Source organism: Hypanus sabinus, chromosome 2 (genome assembly GCF_030144855.1).
Source record: "Hypanus sabinus isolate sHypSab1 chromosome 2, sHypSab1.hap1, whole genome shotgun sequence".
Classification (NCBI taxonomy): domain Eukaryota; kingdom Metazoa; phylum Chordata; class Chondrichthyes; order Myliobatiformes; family Dasyatidae; genus Hypanus; species Hypanus sabinus.
Genome location: NC_082707.1, coordinates 107,777,735 through 107,804,685, shown reverse-complemented (window position 1 = coordinate 107,804,685; position 26,951 = coordinate 107,777,735). Strand labels below are relative to the sequence as shown.

The 26,951-nt window shown below is 43.3% G+C and overlaps 1 protein-coding gene across 3 annotated transcripts in view; it reads right to left on the bottom strand.

Annotated features, from left to right (window-relative positions):
- The window catches only part of psen1 (presenilin 1), a 138,818-nt gene that overhangs the window by 12,446 nt on the left and 99,421 nt on the right, over positions 1 to 26,951 (bottom strand). The window lies entirely within an intron of this gene.

The window sequence follows — 26,951 nt, the reverse complement described above, 5'->3', positions numbered from 1 at the left end:
GAGTTAACAGGAAACGACAAAATGAATTACAAGTTTTACACAGTTGACAATCCACCATGTTTAAATAAGTAATACCGGAAGTAAAAGGAAAATTAAAATGCAGCAATTTCACCATCAGAGGCTTTAATCTTGATTGACAAGGGGTTCCAACTCAAGATAACCAAGTCAGTAAGAAGACAGAGGCACGTGCGGCAACCAAAGTGTGTGAGCCTAGCAATCAGGATAGTAAAAGGGCAGATAGATACAATTTAAACAGTGGTCCTATTTCAATGCACAGTGCTTACAGGTAAACTGGGCAAACAGCATCGATTGCCTCTACTGAATAGGATATTGTGTCCATAACTGAAACAAAGCAAGACTGGCAGCTCAATATTCCTTTAGGTGTGATAGAGGAACAGATAAAAGTGGATGAGGTGTTGCTTTTTTGATAAGGGAAGGCATATAAGTGGTGTTTAGAGAAGATATTCTAGAAGGATCATGTAACAAGGCCAATAGGTTTGAACTAGAAATAAGGAGGAGATGGTAGTGCTATATTGGGGCTGCTCCCAAATAGTCTGTGGGAACTTCTGGAGCAGATGCATCAAGAAATTAAGAGGAAGGATGTGGATGCTTTAGAGAGCAGAATTACCAAGATGCTGCCTGGACTAGAGGGAAGATAAATGTGAGCAAGTTAGGGCTTTTCTCTTTGGAGCAAAGGAAAATGAGAGGTGACGAGACAAAGGTGTAAAAGATGGTAAGAGGCATAGGTAGAGTGGTCAGCCAGAGACTTTTTCCCAGGACTGAAATGGCTAATACAAAGGACATAATTTTAAGATCGTTGTTGGAAAATATAGTTGTCAGAGGCAAACTCTTTACACAGAGAGTGGGGAGTGCATGGAACACCCTGCCAAGACAGGTGGTAGAGGTATATATGTTAGGGACATTTAAGAAACTCTTAAGCAATGTTCCCTCAAAGGTGTGCACATGTGCACCTACACCAGGCATCGGCAAACTACGGCCCGCGGGCTATATGCGACCCGTTAAGCTTTTTAATCAGGCCCGCAGAACTTGATGAAATTATATTAATAAACCTTGTTAATGTTTTTTTCCCGCAATTCTGGCGTCTTCCCAATAGATGACGCACTCTATATACATTGACCTTTGTTGAGGTGCAGCGTATTACTCCACATTTGCGCTTTACTTTGTGACTTTGTGGTGACCCATTTCCTGGCACATCCGAACCGGCTCACAATTAGCCAGCTTTCCGGCTAAGGGAGATAGCCTGTGGGGATTTGCAAGCACAGAGCTCCGCATATTGCCGCGCTCTCACTGTTCTGTCATTGTGCGGGTCGTTGTTGAGTTTTGGCACAGGGGACAATTGAATAAGAAGGAGCAGGACAAGTAGACCTGCATCTCCTACCGTTTTTGAAATAAAGACAGTCAGGAGGAGAGTGATGATGATAATATCTTGAAAGATAACAGAATTTTCAATGCTTTAAAATAATAACTGTCACTATTAAAAAAAGCTGTATTTTATTCATTTAATTTTCAGTGTTTTAAAAGACATTTCAATAAATAGCTAAATACCATGGGACTTCAAAGACAGATATTTTGTTGTAATGCATTTGTTCATTTTCAATTGAAATTAAAGCACATGTTTTCTACATATCCCATGATATTTTATTTTCTCTTATGAGGTGTATTACCAAAACACTCCATCCATCTGCTCCTGGTCTGGCCCCCCTGTCAAATTTTAGAACCCTTTGTGGCCCTCAAGTCAAAAAGTTTGCCCACCCCTGACCTACACACATCTTTTGCTACTAACACACAAAGGAATTTAAACCGTGCACAAAATTCATTGGCGAATTTGCAAATAGTGAGATATTTGGAAACTTGAATTTCTAAAGAATCACTTAGTAAGCAACTCACATATGAGCAAAAGCTCTTAAGTTCTTATTGACAGTGTTTTGCTAACACTTGAAATGAAAACCCCTATTTCTTCAGCAGTTTGAACGGGACACGACTGCACAAGGCGTGGAGCTCAGCCGGTGAGAACAGCGAGAAGAGCTTAAAAAGAAGACAGATTTATAAAGCGGGCATCAGAGCAGAGGGAGACAGAGTAGGAAGGCTTTGGCTCAACAGGGCTTCGGCGATAAAGGGTCAAGGTAAGGTAGGTTATCTGTGTAGAATACAGACTGAAAATATGTGTGTGAGGCTGGTTTTCTGTGCTCGGTGTCAGATGTGGGAGGTCCTAGAGGCTCCCAGCCTCCAGGACAGCCACATCTGCATCAGATGGGTCGAGCTGCAGCTTCTTAGGGACTGCGTTAGGGGACTGCAGGTGTAGCTCAATAACCTTAGTCTGGTCGGGAGAGTGAGGAGGTGATACAGAGGAGCAAAGGCAGGTTGTCACTCCGGGGCAAGTGGGTAACAGTCAGGAGAGGGAGGGGCAAGAGGCAGATGCTCAAGAGTACCCAGTGGCTGTCCCCCTCAACAATAAATACTCCTGTTTGAGTTGGGGGGGCAGCCTACCTCGGGGAAGCAACAGTGGTCGCGCCTCTGGCACAGAGTCTGGCCCTGTGGCTCAGAAGGGTAGGGAAAGGAAGGGGATCAGACAGGCGATTCTGTGGACACAGTAAAGAAACTTGGATAGTAGTTTGCCTCCCAGGTGCCAGGGTCCAAGATGTTTCTGATCACATCCTCGATATCTTGAAGTGGGAAGGAGAATAGCCAGAGGTCATGGTACATATTGGTACCAACAACATAAGCAGGGAAAGGGAGGTCATCCTGAAAGCAGGCTACAGGGAACTGGGAAGGAAGTTGAGAAGCAGGACCACGAAGGTAGTCATCTCGGGATCACTGCCTGTGCCACGTGACAGTGAGTATAGAAATAGAATGAGATGGAGGATAAATGTGTGGCTGAGGGATTGGAGCAGGGGGCAAGGATTTAGATTTCAGGACCAATATCCTGGCAGGGTGGTTTACTAAGGTTATTGGGGAGAGTTTAAACTAGAATTGCTGGTGGGAACAAAGTGGATGAGCTTAGAGCGTGGATCAGCACTTAGAACTATGATGTTGTGGCCATTACAGAGACTTGGATGGTGCAGTGGCAGGAATGGTTTGTTCAAGTGCCAGGCTTTCGATGTTTCAGAAAGGACAGGGAGGGAGACAAAAGAGGTGGTTGCGTTGTACTGTTGATCAGGGATAGCATCACGGCTGCAGAAAAGGAGGAAGTCACGGGGGGTTGTCTACAGAGTCTCTGTGGGTGGAAGGGGTCAATAACTCTACTGGGTGTTTTTTTTTCTTATAGACCACCCAATAGTAACAGGGACATTGAGGAGCAGATACAGAGACAGATTCTGCAAAGGTGTAATACTAACAGGGTTGCTGTGGTGGGAGATTTTAATTTCCCAAATATTGATTGACATCTCCCGAGAGTGCAGGGTTTAGATGGGGTGGAGTTTGTGTTCAGGAAGGTTTCTTGATACAGTGTGTAGATTAGCCTACAAGAGGAGAGGCTTGATTTGGTATTGGGAAAAGAACCTGGTCAGGTCTCTCAGTGGGAGAGCATTTTGGAGATAGTGATCACAATTCTCCTTTACCATAGCATTGGAGAGGGATTGAAACAGACAAACTAGGGAAATGTTTAACTGGAATAAGGGGAAATATGAGGCTATCAGGCAGAAACTAGGAAGCATAAATTGGAAACAAATGTTCTCAGGGAAATGTACAGAAGAGAAGCAACAAATGTTCAGGGGATATTTGCGTGGGGTTCTGCATAGGTATGTTCCAATGAGACAGGGAAAGGATGGTAGGGTACAGGAAATGTGGTATACAAAGGCTGTTGTAAATCTAGTCAAAAGGAAAAGAAGAGGTTATGAAAGATTCAAAAAACTAGGTAATGATAGAGATCTAGAAGATTGTAAGGCTAGCAGGCAAGGAGCTTAAGAATATAATTAGGAAAGCCAGAAGGGGCCATGAGAAGGCCTTGGTGAACAGGATTAAGGAAAACCCCAAGGTATTCTACAAGTATATGAAGAGCAAGAGGATAAGACGTGAGAGAATAGGACAAATCAAGTGTGACAGTGGAAAAGTGTGTTTGGAACCAAAAGAGATAGCAGAGGTACTTAATGAATACTTTGCTTCAGTATTGTATTCACTACGGAAGAGGATCTTGGCGATTATAGGGATGACTTGCAGCGGACTGAAAAGTTTGAGCATGTAGATATTAAGGAAGAGGATGTGCTGGAGCTTTTGGAAAGTATCAAGTTGGGTAAGTCACCGGGACCAGACAGGATGTACGCTGGACTACTGTGGGAACCAAGAGAGGAGATTGCTGAGCCTCTGGCGATGATCTTTGCATCATCAATGAGGATGGGAAAGGTACCAGAGGATTGGAGGGTTGCAGATGTTGTTCACTTATTCAAGAAAGGGAGTAGAGATACCCCAGGAAATTATAGGCCAGTGAGTCTTAATTCAGTGGTTGTTAAGTTAATAGAGAAGATCCTGAGAGGCAGGATTTATGAACATTTGGAGAGGCATAATATGATTAGGAATAATCAGCATGGCTTTGTCAAAGGCAGGTCATGCCTTACGAGCCTGATTGAATGTTTTGAGGATGTGACTAAACACATTGATGAAAGTAGAACCATAGATGTAGTGTATATGGATTTTGACAAGGTACCCCATGCAAGACTTACTGAGAAAGTAAGGAGGCATGGGATCCAAGGGTACATTGGTTTGTGGATCCAGAACTGGTTTGCCCACAGAAGGCAAAGAGTGATTGTAGATGGGTCATTTTCTGCATGGAGATAGGCTACCAGTGGTGTGCCTCAGGGATCTGTTCTGGGACCCCTATTTTTCATGATTTTTATAAGTGACCTGGATGAGGAAGTGGAGGGATGGGTTGGTAAATTTGCTGATGACATAAAGGTTGGGGGTGTTGTGGTTGTGGAGGGCTGTCAGAGATTACAGCAGGACATTGATAGGTTGCAAAACTGGGCTGAGAAGTGGCAGATGGAGTTCAACCCATATAAGTGTGAAGTGGTTTATTTTGGTAGGTCAAATATGATGGCAGAATATAGTATTAATGGTAAGATTCTTGGCAGTGTGGCGGATCAGAGGGATCTTGGGGTCCAAGTCCATAGGACACTCAAAGCTGCTGCGCAGGTTGACTTTGTGGTTAAGAAGGCATACAGTGTATTGGACTTCATCAACTGTGGGATTGAGTTTAAGAGCTGAGAGGTAATGTTGCAGCTATATAGGACCCTGATCAAACCTCACTTGGAGTACTATGCTCAATTCTGGTCACCTCACTACAGGAAGGATGTGGAAACCATAGAAAGGGTGCAGAGGAGATTTACAAGGATGTTGCCTGGATCCTGCAAGAGATCCCTAAACATCGACCACATGTCCATAGTACATTTCCCTGCAAAAACATCATCCCAATTCACACCCGCAAGTTCTAGCCTTATAGCCTCATAATTTGCCATTCCCCAACTAAAAATTTTCCTGTCCTCTCTGATTCTATCCTTTTCCATGATAATGTTAAATGCCAGGGAGCGTTGGTCACTGTCCCCCAGATGCTCATCCACTGAAAGATCTGTGACCTGACCCGGTTCGTTACCTAATACTAGATCTAGTATGGCATTCCCCCAGTCAGCCTGTCAACATTCTGTGACAGGAATCAATCCTGGACGCATTTGGCAAACTCTGCCCCATCTAAATCATTGGAACTAATCAGGTGCTAATCAATATTAGGGAAGTTAAAGTCACCCATAATAAGAACCCTGTTATTTTTACACCTTTCCAAAATCTGCCTCCCAAACTGCTCCTCGGTATCTCTGTTGCTAACAGGGTGCCTATAGAACACTCCCAATAGAGTAACTGCTCCCTTCCTGTTCCTGATTCTACCCATACTGGCTCAAAAGAGGATCCTGCTACATTACCGACCCTTTCTGTAGCTGTAATAGTATCCCTGACCAGTAATGCCACCCCTCCTCCCCTTTTCCCCCCTCTCTATCCCTTTTAAAGCACTGAAATCCAGGAATATTGAGAATTCTGCCCTGGTGCCAGCCAAGTCTCTGTAATGGCCAGTACATCATAATTCCAAATTTGTATAACCATATAACAATTACAGCACAGAAACAGGCCATCTCAGCCCTTCTAGTCTGTGCCGACACTTACACTCACCTAGTCCCACTGGCCTGCATTCAGCCCATAACCCTCCATTCCTTTCCTATCCATATACCTATCCAATTTTACTTTAAATGACAATACCAAACCTGCCTCAACCACTTCTACTGGAAGCTCTTGGATGTATCCAAACTCTCAGTTCATGACCTTTGTTTCTAATGCTTCTTGCATTGAAGTACACTCACTTTAGCCCTTCTACCTTACTACTTTACACCTTTTATTCTGTTTCTCTTTCCTCAAAGCCTCTTTATATGCTAGATCTGGCTTTACTCCATGCACTATACTTGCAGCTCTCGCATGACCTTTATCCTCCTCCACCTTACTATCTGCTCTAACACTCTGGTTCCCCTCCCCCTGCAAATCTAATTTAACCCCCCCCCCCCCCCCGGAGCAGCGTTAGCAAACCTTCCCGCAAGGATGTTAGTACCCTTCCAGTTCAGGTGCAACCCATCCCGTCGGAACAGGTCTCACCTTCCCTGGAACAAGGCCCAATTTATATAAAACATGAAGCCCTCCCTCCTGCATCAACTCCTTAGCCATGTATTTAGCTGCATTATCTTCCTATTTCTGGCCTCTCTAGAACATGGCATGGGTAGCAATCCTGAGATTGCAACCCTGGAGGTCCTGTCCTTCAACTTTGCACCTAACTCCCTAAATTCTCTTTGCATGACCTCCTCCTTCTTCCTATCCACATCATTGGTCTCTACATGGACCACGACATCCGGCTGCTCGCCCTCCCTCTTGAGAATACTGAGAACTCGAACCGAGATATCATGGACCCTGGCACCAGGGAGGCAACAGACTATCCAGGATTCTCAATCTCTTCCACAGAACCTCCTAACTGTCCCCCTAACTATTGAATCCCCTATCACTACTGCTCTCCTCTTTTCCCTCCTTCCCTTATGAGCTGAGGGTCCAGTCTTGGTGCCAGAGACGCAACCACTGCAACTTGTCCTTGGTAGGTCGTCCCCACCAACAGTATCCAAAACGGTATACTCATTATTGATGGGAACAGCCACAGGGGTGCTATGCTCATTCTATCTATTCCCCCCCTTTCCTGACAGTCACCCAGATACCTGTCTCCTGACTCTTAAGGGTGACTATCTCCCTGTAACTCCTGTTTATTTCTGCCTCTGCTTCCCAAATGATCCGAAGTTCATCCAGCTCCAGCTCCCTAACTCAGTTTGTCAGGAGCTGCAGCTGGATGCACGTTTTGTAAGTGTAGTCATCAGGGACAATTGTGCTCGCCCTGACTTTCCACATACTGCCCTAACTGCTGCCTCCATTCCCTACTCCTAAACTAATTAGTTATTAAAGGAGCTTACCACCCAGCCTTACCTCACTGGGAGCAAGCTCGTCCTCAGCCTCTGCTCGCCAAAGTCTCTCGAGTCAAAGCCTTCCTATTCTGTCTCCCTCTACTCCATCACCCGCTACTACCAATTTAATTATAATTTATTTATAATTTATAATTAAATTATAAAATTATTTATAATTCAAATAATTATTTAAATTAAATTATTTAATCTAATGAGTATGAGATTTCATATTCATGTGTAAAAGCATCAATAGAAATCATAATTACAATTACCTATTTATTTCTATGTTAACAAGTATAGGTGGTATAAGTGTGTTTGAACTTTTGACTAACAAAGACTCCTATAGAATAGGTAGCAACAGCAAGCCCAAGGGCAAAGAGGGAGGTGCCAGGATATTAACGGTGTTGAAGAAAGATCCTGAGTGTTTGAGGCAGAGTGGTAGTGGGAGGGCATGGAGTCCTGAGAGGAAAGTGAGATACCCAGGGAAAAGTAGAAAGATAGAAGGTGTGGAGAAGAGGAGCTAACAAGACCCAAATTGTTAAGAGTGAGAATGAGAACAAGAGAGAAAGCATTAAGGGTGGTGGAAGAAAGACTTGTCTGTTTGTTTGACAAGTCGTAACATGATTTTTGATGTACTGAAATTACTTAAACTAATACACAGGTCTTATTTGCTAATACTTTAAATTAACAATGTAATACAACTAAGAAACAATTAAATGAATGAAAATAAAGTGTACATAAGATCTAACAGCAATAACAACAGATTACCTCTGGCCAAACGGTTGAAGGTGAAAATTAGTGTGATCCAGAGCAAAATCTGGCCACACACTGAGGAGTTTCAGCTTCAAGTCACTGAACTGCCTGCAGAAGTAAAGGACATTACAGTGCAGCAGGAGTGAGGTATGTACTGAAACAGTATTATGATTGTCACGGGTGAGCCATGTAATGAGATAGCACTGGGATTTGGCCAGTCCTCAAGAGTGGGGATGTAATGGGACAAAACTGGGATGTAAGCAGTGGTTAGGAAGCAGATGTGACTGCAAAAAAAGATGCATCACTTCAGCAATCTTAGGCCAAAGGGTGGAAACGATAGCCTTAGACTACAGCAGGGACAATAGGGATAACAAAGTCTCATCAGTGCACACATCCTTATGTATTAGGCCTCAAGCTGTGACAGGAGTAGCTGTCCGGTTAACGATAAGCAGACTCTGACAAGAGTCAAATAGTCTCACACTTGTAAACTAAAACAAGATAAAGTGTGAGCAAATTAAAATTAAAGGCACTATATTAGAATGCACAAAAAACTCAGAACAAACATACCGATGGAACCAAGAGAGATGATACTTGTTAAGTTAAACTTGTTTATGAAGATGTGATTACATAGTGACCAACATTGGGAAAGGGGACATGTGGCATTACAAAGATCAGACCAAGTGGAAATGAATGAGGAGCAGGCCTAATAACCAAGAATAGCATTAAGGCTGTGGTGAGGCCAAAGGAATCAGATAATTCAGTGGGAGAATATTTTGAGAACAGTGATCATAACCCCATACATTTTGAGCTATTTAAGGAATGGGTAAGATGGGATCTCAGGCAGGCAGTGGGTGGGTACTAAATTGGAGTAAAGCCAATGGGGGCAAGACCACATGTGGCATATGGATAAAATTCTTAATACAATTTACACACATTTGTAAAAGCACAGTATTATTAAACATGGCTTTGTGGGAGACAGATCATGAATTACAAACATGACAGAGTTCATTGAGGATGTGATGAGGGTGAGGATAGTGCAATTGTTTCAATGGATTTTAGTAAAATATTCAGCAAGGTTCCTTGCTTGTGGTATAAAGATATGGATAAAAATGTAAGTAAGGATGCAGACAACACAAAAATTGACAGAGTTGTGGATACCAAGGAAGGCTGTCAAAGGACACAGTGAAGCACAAACTAACTAAGGTGTTGTGCCAGACGACTCATAGGTAGCTAATGCTGTTCCTTAGTTCAATGGAAATGGGGATAAACCTGGAAATTATAGACCAGATAGTTCCCCTACTTTTACTGGTAGGGAAACTGAAAGGATTTGAGCATTTGGAGAAGCATGATCTAAGGACAGCTAGCATGGCTTTTTGCAGGGAAGGTCATGTCTGACTAATCAGATTGTGTTTTAAGGAGGTGACAAAAGTGATAGAAGAAGTAGAGCAGTGAATATTGTTTACATAGAATTTCCATTCAACAAGGTAGGCTCATCCAAAAAATTAGAATGCACAAGATCCATGGTGACTTGGATGATTGAATCCAAAAATCTGCTTGCCCAGAAGGCAGTGGCGGACGGGTGTGACTCTGGATAGAGGTCTGTGACTAGTGGTGTTCTTCATTAGTACCTTATATGAACAGAGATTGGTGGTCTTGTGGACTGCACAGATTGTTCAGCAATATAGTGCAGATATAGACAGAAAAGTGGCACACAGAGTTTAATCTGAACAAGTGTGAGGTGCTGTATTTGGGGAGATCAAACACAGGAGGAGAATACATTTAATTTCAGGACCTTTAACAGCATTGAAGAACAAGCACCTTATGGTCCAAGTACATTGCTCCCTCAAATTGCGCACTTAAGTTGACAAGGTGATAAAGGTGAAGTATGGCATACTTGCCTTTAGAAAGTTACATTGTAGATTTATAAAACTGGTTAGGTCACTTCTGGAGTACTGCATTTAGTTCTGGTCACCCCATTATAGGAAGGATGTGGAGGTTTTGGAGAGGATGCACAAGAGGTTAGCCAGGATGCTGCCTGGACTAGAGGGCACGTGCTATAAAGAAAGTTTGAACAAACTTTTTCTGGAGCAGTGGAAGCTGAGAGAAGATGTAATAGATGTTTATAAGATTGTGAAAGGCAACAAATGGAGTATACAGTGGTTACTTTCCTTCCCCAGGGTTGGAATTTCTCATACGATACAGCATGCATTTAAGGTGAGGGGGGTGTGATTCATGGAAAAGTCAAGTTTTTTTTCCTAAACATAAAATGATGGGTGGCTGGAACACTCTACCAGTGAACATGATGGATGCAGATACAACAGGGAATGGAGGACATTACTGGGAGATGGGATTAGTTTAATTTGGCATCACGGCCATCACAGATGCAGTGGCCAAAAGTTCTGTTTCTGTTCCATATTCCAATTGGACACAGATAAGAGATGGCTAACATCAAGAACATGTGGTGAAAGTATTTCACAGGTTCTGACGGGTGGTGTACGTATTAATTTTCTGTATTCGGGAACAGGAATAGCAGACTAGCAGAAATGTAGTACTATCGTTTAAGAGTAAACCAAGAAAATAGGGAAATATACTTATTGAGAAAATAGGAAAACAGGCAACTCTGAGTGAAGTTAGAGACAGGATCAGATACCTGACAGCTGTGGTAGGGTTTGCATGCCATTACTTATAAAGTAAAACCTACCAGCATAAAATAGCAGTGCTGCTTCACTCCCCAGTGATCTCAAAACCATTTTGTACACTTTGAAAGAGAAAATAACACTATACTCGTGCAAGTCCTGTGTTCCACAACCCTCTGATCTCTTGTTTTGAACATCCTTCAAGAGAATGAAGTCTTGTAAGGCATCAGGACTTGGTAGTGTATCTGGTCGGGTACTGAAAACCTTTGCTGACTAACTGGCCACAGTCTTCAAACTCTCGCATTTGCAGACTGAGGTTCCCATCTGCTTCAAAAGAAGAGCAGTTATTCCAGTGCTCAAGAGCAGGGTGAGCCTCTTCAATGCACTCACATCTACTGGAATGAATTGCTTCAAGAGGTTGGTCATGGCTAACATTAACTCTGCTGCAATTCATCTGCTGCCAAAGCAGATCTACAGCAGAGCCAGTCTCACTAGTTCCTCATTCCACTTTGGCAGCAACACAACATATAGTACATTATTGCTCATCTATTGTAGCTTGGGTGTTCAACACCATTATTCCCTCAGTACTAACAACAACATTTCAAAACCTTGGCCTCTGCAACTGGATCCTCATCTTCCTTATTAGAAGAAACAGCCAGTGAAGATAAGTAATAACACCTTCTCCTCACTGGCTATCAATTCAGATGCAGCTCAGGAAAACACACTTAGCCCACTGCTCTACTCTCTCTACAATTATGACGACATGGCTAAGCACAGCTCAAACATCACATATGAATTTGCTGATGACGCACAGTTGTTTGCAGAATCTCAGATCATGATGAGAAGACCGACAGGAATGAGATAGATCGGCCAATCGTAACAACTCTGCACTCAATATCAACAAGACCAAAGAACTGAATGTGGACTGGGACAAGAAAGTGCTGAGAACACATACAAAAACTCATTGATGAAAATGGTGAGCCGTTTCAAGTTTCCAAGCATCAACATCTTGAACCGTAAGACCATAAGATAAAGGAGCAAAATTAGGCAATTTGGCTCATCAAGTATGCTCCACCATTTCATCATGGCTGCTTCGATTTTCCTTTCAGTTCCAATTTCCTGCCTTCTCCTCGTATCCCTTCATGTCCTGACTAATCAAGAATCTATTAACCTCTGCCATTTTTGGGCTCCTCATCTAAGAAAAGTTGAGCTGGCACTGGAGAGGGTCTAGAGACCATTCACAAAGATGATTCTGGGAATGAAAGGATTATCATACGAGGAATGTTTGATGGCTCTGGATCTGTACTTGCTGGAATTTAGAAGGGTGAGGGGGGGATCTCGTTGAAACCTTTCAAATGTTGAAAGGCCTAAACAGAGTAGTATGGAAAGGATGTTTCCCATGGTGGGAGAGTCTAGGATGAGAGGGCACAGCCTCAGGATAGAGGGATGTCCATAGATGCAGAGAAATTTCTTTAGCCAAAGGCTGGTGAATTTGTGGAATTTGTTACCACAGGCAGCTGTGGAGGCCAGGTTGATGGGTGTATTTAAGGCAGAGCCTGAAAGGTTCTTGATTGGACATGGCATCAAAAGGTTATGGGGAGAAGGCCTGAGAAAGGGGTTGAAAAGGATCAGCCATGATTGAATGGTGGAGCACTCAATGGGCCAAATGGCCTAATTCTGCTCCTATGTCTTATAGTCTTAAATATAAACAAGTTGGCCTCCAGAACTGCCTGAGGCAAAGAATCGCACAGATTCACTGCTCTCTGGCTAAAGAAATTCCTCCTCATCTTCATTCTAAATGGACACACCTCTATACTGAGGCTGTGTCCTCTGATCTTAGACTCTCCAACCACAGGAGATGTTCGCTTCACATCCACTCCATCAAGGCCTTTCACCATTCGATAGGTTCAATTAGGTTACCGCTTATTCTTCTGAATTCAACTGAATACAGGCCCAGGGCCAACAGAAGCTCTTCATGTAACAAGCCATTCAATCCTGGAATCATTTTCGTGAACTCCCTTTGAACTCTCTCCAATTTCAGCACATCCTTTCCAAGATAAGGGGCCAAAGACTGCTCACAATATTCCCAGTGAGGCCTTGTCACTGCCTTACAAAGCCTCAACATTACATCCTTGATTTTAATTTCTAGACCTCTTGAAATTAATATTAACACTGCAGTTGCCTTCCTCACCACAGACTCAACCTGCAAATTAACCTTTACAGAATCTTGCACAAGAACTCCCAAGTCCCTCTGCACCTCAGCTTTTTGTATTGTCTCTCCATTTGGCAAATAGTCATTTCTTCTACCAAAGTGAATGACCATACACTTCTCCTAATCTGTCTAAGCCCTACAGCCTCTCTACTTCCTCAAAACTACATGCCTCTCCACCTGTAAATTTTGTAACAAAGCCATCAATTCCATCTTCCAAATCATTGACATATAACGTAAAAAGAATCACTCCCAACACAGACCCCTGTGTACCATAGAACCACAGAACACTATAGCACAGTACAGGCCCTTCAGCCCTCCATGTTGTGCCGACCCATATAATCCTTAAAAAAAAGTACTAAACCCACACTACCCCATAACCCTCTATTTTTCTTTCATCCATGTGCCTGTCCAAGAGGCTCTTAAATACCCCTAATGTTTTAGCCTCCACCATCATCCCTGGCAAGTCATTCCAGGCACTCACAACCCTCTGTGTAAAAAACTTACCCCTGATGTCTCCCCTAAAATTCCCTCCCTTAATATTGTACATATGCCTTCTGGTGTTTGCTCTTGGTGCCCTGGGAAACAGGTACTGACTATCCACCCTATCTATGCCTCTCATAATCTTGTAGACCTCTATCAAGTCCCCTCTCATTCTTCTACACTCCAAAGAGCAAAGTCCCAGCTCTGCTAACCTTGCTTCATATGACTTCAGATTCAGCTTATTGTCATTTAGAAACCACAAATGCAATGCAGATAAAAAATGCGACAACGTTCCTCCAGAATGATATCACAAAAGCAAATGACAAAACAGACTACACCAGAAAATCCACATAACGTTTGGCAATCCCCAATCCAGAGTCCGGAGAGGCTGCTGCGTATTAATATCGTGCTACCGTCTTAGCGCATTCCCCGGAAAGGAGCTCCAAAACCACCAGACAAACAAGACCAAAAACTAAAGCTACAAGACCTGCACAAAACCACATAGTTACAACATATAGTTACAACAGTGCAAACAATAGCATAATTGATAAAAAACAGACCATGGGCACAGTAAAAATAGTCCAAAGATGTTAAAGGACTATAAATTCAAAAGAAATCACCACAGTTTCCACAAGTCCCCATGGTCCCGACAGACTCGCCATCCCACGCCGATGGCAGAAGGGAATACCCCCGCTAAGGACTTCCACAGCGCCGCCAGACTCAGCCTCGCAGATGCAGCACACAACAAAAGCTCCATCGAACCCAGCCTCGCAGACACAGCACACACCGAAAGCGACCTGACTGCAGCGGACTCCGAGTCCGTTGAACCTCCGAGCCGACGACCATCCCCTCCGGCACAGCTTCTCTGAGCACCATCCTCTGCCGAGCGTATTAAGACGGCCCCGCCAACAGCCATCGGCAACGCGACCCTGAGGACTGGGGGCCTGTTCTTCCCAGCAGGGTCCCAGACCACATAGCAGCAGCAACAACAAAGAAGATCTTCCTGGAGATTTCCTGATGTTCCTCCGTGCTCCCACGTCCGTTTTCAATCGATTATGATTGTGTCGGCACCCCATTTCACAAATAACAGATAATCAGCTCCGGAGTGGCCGCTGCAAGCTGCGATGTGCCGCCATCTTGGACTTGTTCTCCAATCCAGGCAACATCCTGGTAAATCTCCTCTGCACCCTCTCCATAGCTTCCACATCCTTCCTATAATGAGGTGACTAGAATTGAACACAATACTCTAGGTGCGGTCTCACCAGAGATTTGTAGAGTTGCAACATGACATCTCTACTCTTGAGCTCAATCCCCCTGTTAATGAAGCCTAGCATCCCATAGGCCTTCTTAACTACCCTATCAACCTGCGCAGCAACTTTGAGGGATCTATGGATTTGAACCCCAAGGTCCCTTTGTTCATCCACACTCTTCAGTAACTGACTATTAATCCTGTACTCAGTCCTTCCAAAATGTATCACCTCACTTGTCCGGATTGAACCCCATCTGCCATTTTTCTGCCCAACTCTGTAGCCTATCTCTTTTCTCTTATAACCTTTGACAACCTGCAGCTCCATCCACAACTCCTCCAATCTTCATGTCATCCGCAAACTTACTCACCCATCCTTTCACCTCTACACCCAGGTCATTTATAAAAATCACAAATAGCAGGGGTCCCAGGACAGATCCCTGTGGCACTTCACTAGTCACCGACCTCCAGGCAGAATACTTTCCTTCCACAACTACCCTCTGCTTTCTTTCTTTAAGCCAATTTTTTATCCAAACAGCCAAGGTTCCAATTATCCCATGCCTCATGACTTTCTGGATGAGTCTCTTGTGAGGGACCTGTGTAGAACCACTTGTCTCTGGCAGCCAGCCAACAAAGCTCCCTTTATTCCCACCCTTTGTCTCCTGCCAATCAGCCACTGCTTTATCCATGCCAGAATTCATCCTGTAATAGCACGGGCTCATAACTTGTTAAGCAGCCTCATGTGTGGCACCTTCTCAAAGACTTCCTGAAAATTCAAGTACACATCAACCGATTCTCCTTTGACTATCTTGTTGATTATTTCTTCAAAGAATTCCAACAGAATTTCAGGCAAGATTTCCCTTGAGGAAACCATGCTGACTACGGCCTATGTGCCTCGAAGTACACTGAGACCTCATACTTAATAATCAACTTCAACATCTTGCCAACTACTGTGATCAGGCTAATTGGTTTCCTTTCTTCTGCCTCTCTCCCATCTTGAAGAATGGAGTGACATTTGCAATTTTCCAGTCTTTCAGCACCAATCCAGTGATTTTTGGAAGATGATTACTAATAGACAATAGGTGCAGAAGTAGACCATTCGGCCCTTTGAGCCTGCACCGCCATTCTGAGATCATGGCTGATCATCTACTATCAATACCCGGTTCCTGCCTTGTCCCCATATCCCTTGATTCCCCTATCCATAAGATACCTATCTAGCTGCTTCTTGAAAGCATCCAGAGAATTGGCCTCCACTGCCTTCTGAGGCAGTGCATTCCACACCCACACAACTCTCTGGGAGAAGAAGTTTTTCCTTAACTCCGTCCTAAATGACCTACTCCTTATTCTTAAACCATGCCCTCTGGCACTGGACTCTCCCAGCATCTGGAACATATTTCCTGCCTCTATCTTGTCCAATCCCTTAATAATCTTATATGTTGCAATCAGATCCCCTCTCAATCTCCTTAATTCCAGCGTGTACAATCCCAGTCTCTCTAACCTCTCTGCGTAAGACAGTCCGGACATCCCAGGAATTAACCTTGTGAATCTACGCTGCACTTCCTCTACAGCCAGGATGTCCTTCCTTAACCCTGGAGACCAAAACTGTACACAATACTCCAGGTGTGGTCTCCCCAGGGCCCTGTACAAATGCAAAAGGATTTCCTTGCTCTTGTACTCAATTCCCTTTGTAATAAATGCCAACATTCCATTAGCCTTCTTCACTGCCTGCTGCACTTGCTCTTTCACCTTCAGTGACTGATGAACAAGGACTCCTAGATCTCTTTGTATTTCTCCCTTACCTAACTCTACACCGTTCAGATAGTTCAGATAGCCTTCCTGTTCTTACTCCCAAAGTGGATAACCTTATTCGCATTAAACTTCATCTGTTATGTATCTGCCCACTCACCCAGCCTATCCAAGTCACCCTGAATTCTCCTAACATCCTCATCACATGTCACACTGCCACCCAGCTTAGTATCATCAGCAAACTTGCTGATATTATTCTCAACGCCTTCATCTAAATCGTTGATGCAGATCGTAAACAGCTGTGGTCCCAATACCGAGCTCTGTGGCACCCCACTAGTCACCACCTGCCATTCTGAGAAACACCCATTCACCGCTACCCTTTGCTTTCTATCTGCCAACCAGTTTTCTATCCATGTCAATATCTTCCCCCCAACGCCATGAGCTCTGATTTTACCCACCAATCTCCTATGTGGGACCTTATCAAATGCCTTCTGAAAATCAAGGTACACTGGATCTCCCTTGTCTAACTTCCTGGTTACATCCTCGAAAAACTCCAATAGATTAGTCAAGCAAGATTTGCCCTTGGTAAATCCATGCTGGCTCAGCCCAATCCTATCACTGCTATCTAGATATGCCACTATTTCATCTTTAATAATAGACTCTAGCATCTTCCCCACTACTGATCTTAGGCTGACAGGATGATAGTTCTCTGTTTTCTCCCTCCCTCCTTTCTTAAAAAGTGGGATAACATTAGCCATTCTCCAATCCTCAGGAACTGATCCTGAATCTAAGGAACATTGGAAAATGATAACCAATGCATCCGCAATTTCCAGAGCCACCTCCTTTAGTACCCTAGGATGCAGACTACCTGGACCTGGGGATTTGTCAGCCTTCAGTCCCATCAGTCTACTCATCACCGTTTCCTTCCTAATGTCAATCTGTTTCATTTCCTCTGTTACCCTATGTCCTTGGCCCATCCATACATCTGGGAGATTGCTTGTGTCTTCCCTAGTGAAGACAGATCTAAAGTACTTATTAAATTCTTCTGCCATTTCTCTGTTTCCCATAACAATTTCACCCAATTCATTCTTCAAGGGCCCAACATTGCTTTTAACTATCTTCTTTCTCTTCACATACCTAAAAATGCTTTTGCTATTCTCCTTTATATTCCTGGCTAGCTTGCGTTCGTACCTCATTTTTTTCTCCCCATATTGCCTTCTTAGTTAAGTTCTGTTTTTCCTTAAAAATTTCCCAATACTTCTTTTTTTAATGCTATGCAATCTCTGACTTCCTTTGTCAACCACTGTGGCCCCTTTCCCCCTTTGAATCCGTCCTTCTCCGGGTGATGAACTGATTTTGCACCTTGTGCATTATTCCCAAGAATACCTGCCATTGCTGTTCCACTGTCTTTTCTGCTAGGATATCCGTCCATTTAACTTTGGCCAGCTCCTCCCTTATGGCTCCATAGTCTCCTTTGTTCAACTGAAACACATCTGCCCTTATCCTTCTCAAATTGCAGATAAAAACTTATCATATTATGGTCACTACCTCCTAATAGCTCCTTTACTTCAAGATCGCTTATCAAATCCTGTTCATTACACAACTCTAAATCCAGAATAGCCTTGTCCCTGGTCGGCTCTCGTACAAGCTGTTCCAAGAATGCATCCCGTAGGCACTCTACAAACTCCCTATCCTGGGGTCCAGCACCAACCTGATTCTCCCAGTTCACCTGCATGTTGAAATCCCCCATAACTACTGCGACATTACCTTTGCCACATGCCAATGTTAACTCCCTATTCAACTTGCACCCAATATCCATGCTACTGTTTGAGGGCCTGAAGACAACCACAGACTCTACTTCTCCTGATCCTATGTCCCCCCCTTGCAAAGGACTGAATCTCATTCCTCACCAACAGGGGCACCCCATCCCCTCTGCCCACATTTCTGTCCCTACAATAGCACGTATACCCTTGTACATTCATTTCCCAGGTCTGATCTCCCTGCAGCCATGTCTCTGTTATCCCAACAACATCAGAGTTACCCATTCGCACCTGAGCTTCAAGCTCATCCGCCTTATTTCTGACACCGTGCATTCAGATATAGCATTTTTAGCCCATTTCTCCTCTCTCTGTTTGAATCTCTGCCTAATGTGCTTAACCCAGCTCCCCGAACTCCCATCGGGCTATACGCCCCTAGAATTTTGTTTTCCTTCCTAAATTTACTTATTCTTTCTGCACATTTAACTCCATGTTCCGTCAGACCATCCCTCTGTACATGTGTCCTCCTTATCACTTGTTCCGCCACACCTTTCTCTACTACACACTTAATATTCCGGAACCGTGTAGTCCCCACCTGTCCTTTATTTTTCATCTTGCTTTCCTCTCTCACATTCTGGATCCCTGTCCCCTGCAAATTTAGTTTAAACCCCCCCCCCCCACCCCAGCAGCACTAGCAAACTTTCCTGCAAGAATGTTAGTACCGCTCCAGTTCAGGTATAAACCGTCCTGTCGGAACAGATCCCACCTTCCCTGAAACAAAGCCCAATTATCTAAAAACCTGAAGCCCTCCCTCCTGCACCATCCTTACAGCCACCACAGTCTCCAGCCACCTCTTTCCCCTCACAGTTCATGACCCGTGACACTTGGAACTTCCACCGTACTGCTAGTGTCTTCCACAGTGAAGACTGACGCAAGATACTTATTCAGTTCATCTGCCATTTCCTTATCCTCCATTACTACCTCTCAAGCATCGCTTTCCAGTGGTCCAAAATCCATTCTTGCCTCTCTTTTACACTTTATGTATATAAAGAAACTTTTGGTATCCTCTTTAATATTATTGACTAGTTTACTTTTATATTCCATCTTTACCTTCTCAAAGGCATTTTAGTAGCCTTCTGTTGGTTTTAAAAAGTTTCCCAATCTTCTAACTTCCCATTAATTTTTGTTCTATTTTATGTCCTCTCTTTGGTTTTTATGTTGGCTTTGACTTCTTTCGTTACTCAATGTTAATAATATCAAAGAACTAATTGTGGACATTAGGAGAGGGAAACCAGAGGTCCATGATCCAGTAATCTTTGGAGGATCAGATGTGGAGAGGATCAGATGTGGAGAGGATCAGTAACTTTAAATTCCTGAGTGTAACTATCTTAGAGGATCTGTTCTGGACCCATCATATAAATATTACTGCAAAGAAAGCATGGCAGTGCCTCTACTTCCGCAGAAGTCTGCGGAACTTAGGCACATCATCAAAGACTCTGGCAAACTTCGAAGGATGTATGGTGCAAAGTGTGCTGACTGGCTACATTACAGTTTGGTATGGGAACACCATTGCCTTTGAGCAGCAAATCCTACAAAAGATAGTGGATTCGGTCCAATACATCACGGGTAAAACTCTCCTAACCATAGAGAACACCTACATGAAACCTTGCTATAGAAAAGCAACATCCATCAATAATGATTCCTCACTACCCAGGCCACGCTCTTGTCATGCTTATCACCCCCCCCCCCCCCCGCGCGCCCCCGTCGGCCAGTCCGAATATTATCAATATTAAACCGGTCCGCGGTGCAAAAAAAAAGGGTGGGTACCCCTGGTGTTTTGATATTATTTCTACTTCTGGGTTGCGGGGTTTTACTTCCAGTCTTTTCTGCCCTGGTGCACATGCATGTAACTAATGGACGTGGGGTCGATCTTGCCTTTTACTAAGGCTGAGGTAGGGGATCTTGGGCTTAAAAAGGTTGGTGACCACTAGTCTAGACAGAGTAGATGTGGAAAGGATGTTTCCCATGATGGGTGAATCTAGGACACAGCCTTAGGATAGAAGGGCATCCATTTAAAACAGAAATATGGAGAACGTTCTTTAGCCAGAGGGTGGTGAATTTGTTGCTTCGTGCAGCTGTGGAGGACAGATTGTTGGGTGTATTTAAGGCAGAGATTGATAGGTTCTTGACTGGACACTGAATCAAAGGTACGGGGGAAAGGCCGGGGAGTGGGGCTGAGGAGGGGGGGGGAAATGGATCAGCAATGGTTGAATGGCGGAGCAGACTTGATGGGCCTAATTCTGCTCCTATGTCTTATGGTCTTATTGATTTGGGAAGCCACTTAGAAGGGTGAGAAGAAGATAAATGTAGCTGTAATTGGGAATAGACACTTCCTTGCAAAGATTGAGAACACAGAAAGCTGTGATCTCCCTGGAAACTGGACTCAGGACATCTCACTGACTTGCAGAGGAAAGATCCAATCATTGTGGTCCATGTGAATACCAATAACATAGGAAGAACAAAGAACGATGTTCTGCTGAGGGAATTTAAGCAAATGGGGGCAGAATCAGATATATAATAATCTCTGACTGTTACCTACAAATTGGCGCAGAGTTAATAAGAACAGAGAGCTAAACTTGTGGCTCAAATATTAGTGTGAGAGAAGTGTGTTTGAATATATGAGACACTGGCACCAGTATTGAGGGAAAGAGGAAGCTGCCATCAGAACCATGCTGGAATCACGGCACAACTGGGGCAATGGATAGGGCTCTCATGGCTAGGCACAGCTCAAACACCATCTACAAATTTGCTGACGATACAACCATTGTTGGTGGAATCTCAGGCAGTGTCGAGATGGCGCACAAGAGTGAGATATGCCAGCTAGTGGAATGGTGCTGCAGCAACAACCTGGCACTCAATGTCAGAAAGATGAAAGAGCTGATTGTGGACTTCAGGAAGGATAAGATGAAGGAACATATAACAATCCTCATAGAGGGATCAGAAGTGGAGAGAATGAGCAGCTTCAAGTTCCTGGGTGTCAAGATCTCTGAAGATCTAACCTGGTCCCAACATATTGATGTAGTCATAAAGAAGGCAAGACAGCGGCTATACTTTATTAGGAGCTTGAAGCGATTTGGCATGTCAACAAATACACTCAAAAACTTCTATAGTTGTACCGTGGAGAGCATTCTGACAGGCTGCATCACTGTCTGGTATGGAGGGGCTACTGCACAAGACTGAAAGAAGCTGCAGAAGGTTGTAAATCTAGTCAGCTCTATCTTGGGCACTAGCCTACAAAGTACCCAGGACATCTTTAGGAAGCGGTGTCTCAGATTGGCAGCGTCCATTATTAAAGACCTACAGCACCCAAGGCATGCCCTTTTCTCACTGTTACCATCAGGTAGGAGGTACAGAAGCCTGAAGGCACACACATAGCGATTCAGGAACAGCTTCTTCCCCTCTGCCATCCCATTCCTAAATGGACTTTGAAGCTTTGGACACTACTTCACTTTTTTAATACACAGTAATTCTGTTTTTGCACATTTCATAATAATCTATTCAATATACGTAATTGATTTACTTGTTTATTTATTATGTTTTACTTTATTTATTATTAATTTTCTTCTCTCTCTGCTAGATTGTGTATTGCATTGAACTGCTGCTGCTAAGTTAACAAATTTCACGTCACATGCCAGTGATAATAAACCTGATTCTGATCTAACCAGCAGGAAGTTGGGTTCAACAGCCTGGAAAAGTATGGATAAAGTAAAAGGGAAGGAGTGTGCAGGAGAGGTTACTTAAGTCTCTAGAATAAAGTATAAGACAAAAAGGGATAACATTTTAACTTTAACCTGCATGGTGACAGAATAGAAAATAAGGGTGGTGTTATATCGGATGCATGCAGTAAGCAAAATAAGGTGGATGGTCTTGTAACCATAACTTGTAAATTAGAAATTTATAGGTATAACATTGTGGGCATCACAGAGTCATAGTTGAAAGATATTCACAGCTGAGTGCTTAACATGCAATGATACACATCATATTGAAAGTACAGGCAGATGGGCAGAGGAGGTGGGTGGCTTTGTTGGTTAAAAAATAATTATATCAAATCCTTAGAAAGATAAATGCCCATGGTACTTAAGGAAAAATACCAGCATGGATAGAGGATTGGCTGACAGGCAGAAGGCAGAAAGTGGAAATATAGTGTGTCTCTGGTTGGCAGCTGGTGAATAGTGGCTTTCTGTAGGGGTCAGTGTTGAATCCAATACTTTTCACATTATTTGTGAATAATCTGGATGACAGATTTGATGGCTTTGTGGCCAAGCTCATGGATGTTACAAAAAATAAGTGGAGGGATAGAAAGTGTTGAAGAAGTAGGGAGTCTGCAGAAGGACTTGGACAAATTACAAGAATGGACAAAGAAGTGGCAGATGGAATACAGTATAGGGAAGTGTATGGTCATGCATTTTGGTAGAAGTATTAAAGGCATAAATTATTTCCTAAACAGAAAGCAGATTTGTATAATTGGAGGATCAAAGGGGCTTGGAGTCCGATTGCAGGAATCCCTTCAGGTTAACTTGTAGATTGAAGCAATTATAAAGAAGGCTAACAATTGTTAGCTTTAATTTTGAGAGGACTAGGATATAAAAGCAAAGACTTTACAAGGCATTTGTCAGACCACCTTGAAGTATTGTGAGCAGTTTTGGGCTCCATATCTAAGATAGGATGTGCTGGCATTGGAGAGGTCCAGAGGAGGTTTACGAAAATTATCCCAGGAATGAAAGGGTTAACATTCCACACAATGGAAGTCCTACACAGAGCATATGTGGAGAAGATGTTTCCATTAGTGGGAAAGTTGAGGACCAAACGGCACAGCCTCAATAGAAGGACAGGTTGTACCTTTAGAATAGAGGTGAAGAAGAATTTCTTTAGCCAGATTGTGTGCAGTCTGTGGAATTCATTACCACAGACGGCTGGGGAGGCCAAGTCACATTGTATATTTAAAGCAAAGGTTGATAGGTTCTTGATGAGAAAGGGCATTAAAAGTTACAAAGATGGGAGAATGGGGTTAGAGAGATCAGCTATGATTAAATGGTGAAGCAGACACAATGGGGTGAATGGCCTAATTTTGCCCCTGTTCTAGTGATCTTAAGATTGAGGTATATAAAAGTTATGAGGGATCATTCTTAGTTTTCCTGCAGTTTATTTTTTTCCCCTTAGAGGTGAATAAAACTGGTTTAAGGTAACGGGTAAAAGAATTGGAAGGGAACTGACAGGGTCCTCTTTCACCCAGAGTATCTGGACTGTACTGCCAGAGAGGAGTAGTGGAAGTAGCCAATGGCAGTATTAAAATGACAGGAACCTAAATCACCTAGGCATACAAGGATATGGAAAGGGATTAATACAGATGGGCACCAAATGGTTAGCATGGACAAAGCCGGTTCCAAGCTACAAGACTCCAATACTAAAACCAATGTAAAAATTTGATTTAACGTACCTTATTTGTTTTCTGTTATTTATTCAGCAGTCTCATTCCCTGGAGGTACAACACCACACCTACTTAAACTGCTGACCTCATTCCCACCCTCCTTATAAACACGAAGAATCCTCTTTCCACTCTCCTTATAAATACACTGGTTTTGTTACTGCACATTTTAAACTCCTTTAGTTTACTTAAAAATTTTATCACTAACAAACACCCTTAAAGCATGAATTAATAGTGTGCTGTGGAATAGGATTAATATCCAATGCTCCAGAAAGCCCATTAGTCCAGCTCCAAAGACCTGAGGGTGCTAAATTATGGGAATTTTACTGTGAATGGAAGCTGGTTTACTCTTTATTATTCAACCCTTTTAGGATCATAGCCCCTTACTGCTGATGCTGGCAGATGTCGTTTTGCAAACAAATGAAAAGAAAGCTCTGTTTGAAGTTCACAGATCAGGTTTAATCTACTGACAGGAATATAATCCTAAATATACCTAATATGTAAATGCAACAATAGCTAACATTTGGAAAACATATCCCAGGGAAGGTGTTATTCTGTCTACTGTCTTTTAAATTCTTTAAACAGATAGTTGAGTGTGGTTTCAGTGTTGCTTTGAAAAGACAAGCCCCTTGGGAACCCTAAAGTCTTATCTTTTAATTTCAAGACAATAAAAAGGTAATTCTTAATTTCCTCTTATTTAACAATCAACAGAGACTAACATAAACCAGAAAGCATTTAAAAAACAAGTCACATGGCACAATGTGTGTTTGTCACATTCTCTGTGGATTGCAGCAACTCCTCCATCACAGGAATCCTTCAGGCTGGAAGTGAAATTCTATCTGGGAGAGTGCTTAGTGTGAAATTGTCAGAACCAGATGTTGGGTGAAAAAAACAGGTTACAAAGTAAAGGTGGCCACCCACACTAGTCCACCGGTCTCTTAAAGCAGTGGGGCCAAAGTGTGCTTCATGATCAACTCATCGTGGTGCAGACACAGTGGTTTTGTCTCAGTCCTGTTCACCCAACCTGAAACATCTAGCAGTCAAGAGTCATCCATTTTTATGCCAATGTAATTTTCCACCATCCTCCTGCTAGTGGTGTACATTCCACCCTGGCCAATGTCAGGCATGCACTGGGGGAGCTGCGCACTGTGATCAGCAAACACGAAACAGCGCACGCTGATGCCTTTCCTATCATTGTGGGGATTTCAACCAGCCCAGCTTAAAATCTCTCACCAACTACCACCAACATATCATCTGTAGAACCAGAAGAGCCAACACACTTAACCATTGTTAAATCACCATCAAGGACACTTACCGTACCAAAGTACTTTGGCAAGTCCAATCACCTTGCAGCTACAGGCAGAGACTGAGGACTATAGCACCAGTGGTGAGGACCATGAAGGCGTGGTCAAGGGAGGTGGAGAAGTGCTTACCTGACTGCTTTGAGTTGATGTATGGACAATACTCAGAGATGCCATAGTTGTCACTGATTTTATCATGACGTGTGGATGAATGTGTGCCTTTGAGAACATACCAGACACACCCCACAAACCAAAAGCTGTGGATGAACCAGGTGATTCGCGGTCTGCTGAGGACTAGATCTGTGACATTCAAGACTGCTGATCCAGAAGTATACAAGAACTGCAGATACAACTTAAGTATGGAAAGCTATGTTAAGAATGGAAAACAATTCCAATTGAATCTGACAGGATTTGCCAAAGGCCATTACTTCCGACAAGGCAAAAACTAACATCATAAATGGCTGTGATGTTTTACTTCCACATGAGCACAAAGCCTTTAGTTCACACTCTGAAAGGGAGAATAAAACAACACCTGTGCAAATCCCTGCAGCATCTGGTGATCCTGTGATCTCTGACTCAGGACCAATGACAGAACATCATCCAAGAGGGTGAACCCTGGCAAGCTGCCAGGATCCAATGGTGTACTATCAGGCACAGAAAACCTGTGCCAACAAACTAGCGGCAGTGTTCAAGGACATCTTCAATCTGTCACTGTTGCAGTTGCAGGTTTCAGTCTGCTTCCAAAAGGCATCAATCATGCAGTGCCCAAGAAAAGCAGGATTTGATGCCTAAACATCTATCACTTGGTTACTCTCACATCCACTGTGAAGTACTCTGAGAGATTGGTCATGGTCAGAAACAACTCCTGCCTTAGCAAGGTCATGGATCCACTGCACTTTGCCTATCACCACAACAAGTCTACAGCAGATGCAATCTAACTGGCTCTCCACTCAGCCTTGGGCCACCTTGCTAACAGTAAAACCTACATCAGGCGGCTGTTTTTTTATTACAGCTCAGTATTCAACACAATCACACCCTCAGTTCAACAAGCTCTAAATCCTAGGCCTCTGTACCTCGTTCCTTGACTTCCTCACTGGGAGACCACAGTCAGTACAGATTGGAAATAACATCTCCTCTTCACTGTCAATCAACACTGGCTCACCTCAAGGATGGGTGCTTAACCCACCGATCTAGTCTCCTATGCTCATGACTGGGTGGCTAGGCACAGCTCAAACAGAATTTATAAAGTTGCCATTGACAAACTGGTGTTGGCAGAATCTCAGGTGGTAACAAGGAGGCAAGATAGATCAGCTGATCAAGTGGTTTCGAAACAACTAATTTGCATTCAATGTAAGACCAAGGAATTGATTGTGGACTTCAGGAAGGGGAAGTCAAGGGAGCACACACAAGTCCTTATTGAGGGATCAGCAGTGGAAAGGGTGAGCAGTTTCAAATTCCTGGGTGTCACCATCTCTGAGAATCTATCCTGAGCCCAGCATATTGATGGAATTATAAAGACACACCAGCAGTTAAATATCATTTGAAGTTTGAGAAGACTTGATATATCATCAGACTCAATCAAATTTCTACAGGTGTACTGTGGAGAGCATTCTAACTACTAGCTGGATGGATCACCATCTAGCTGCACCGATTGCAAAGAGCTGCAGAAGGTTGAAAACTCGGCCAAAGCATCAAAGATATTTCAAAAGGCGATGCCTTAAAAAGGTGACATCATGAAGGATCCCCATCACCCAGGACATGATCCCTTCTCATTGCTACCATCAGGGAGGAGGTACATGAGTCTGAAGACACACACTCAAAGTTTCAGGAACAGCTTATTCCCCTCCA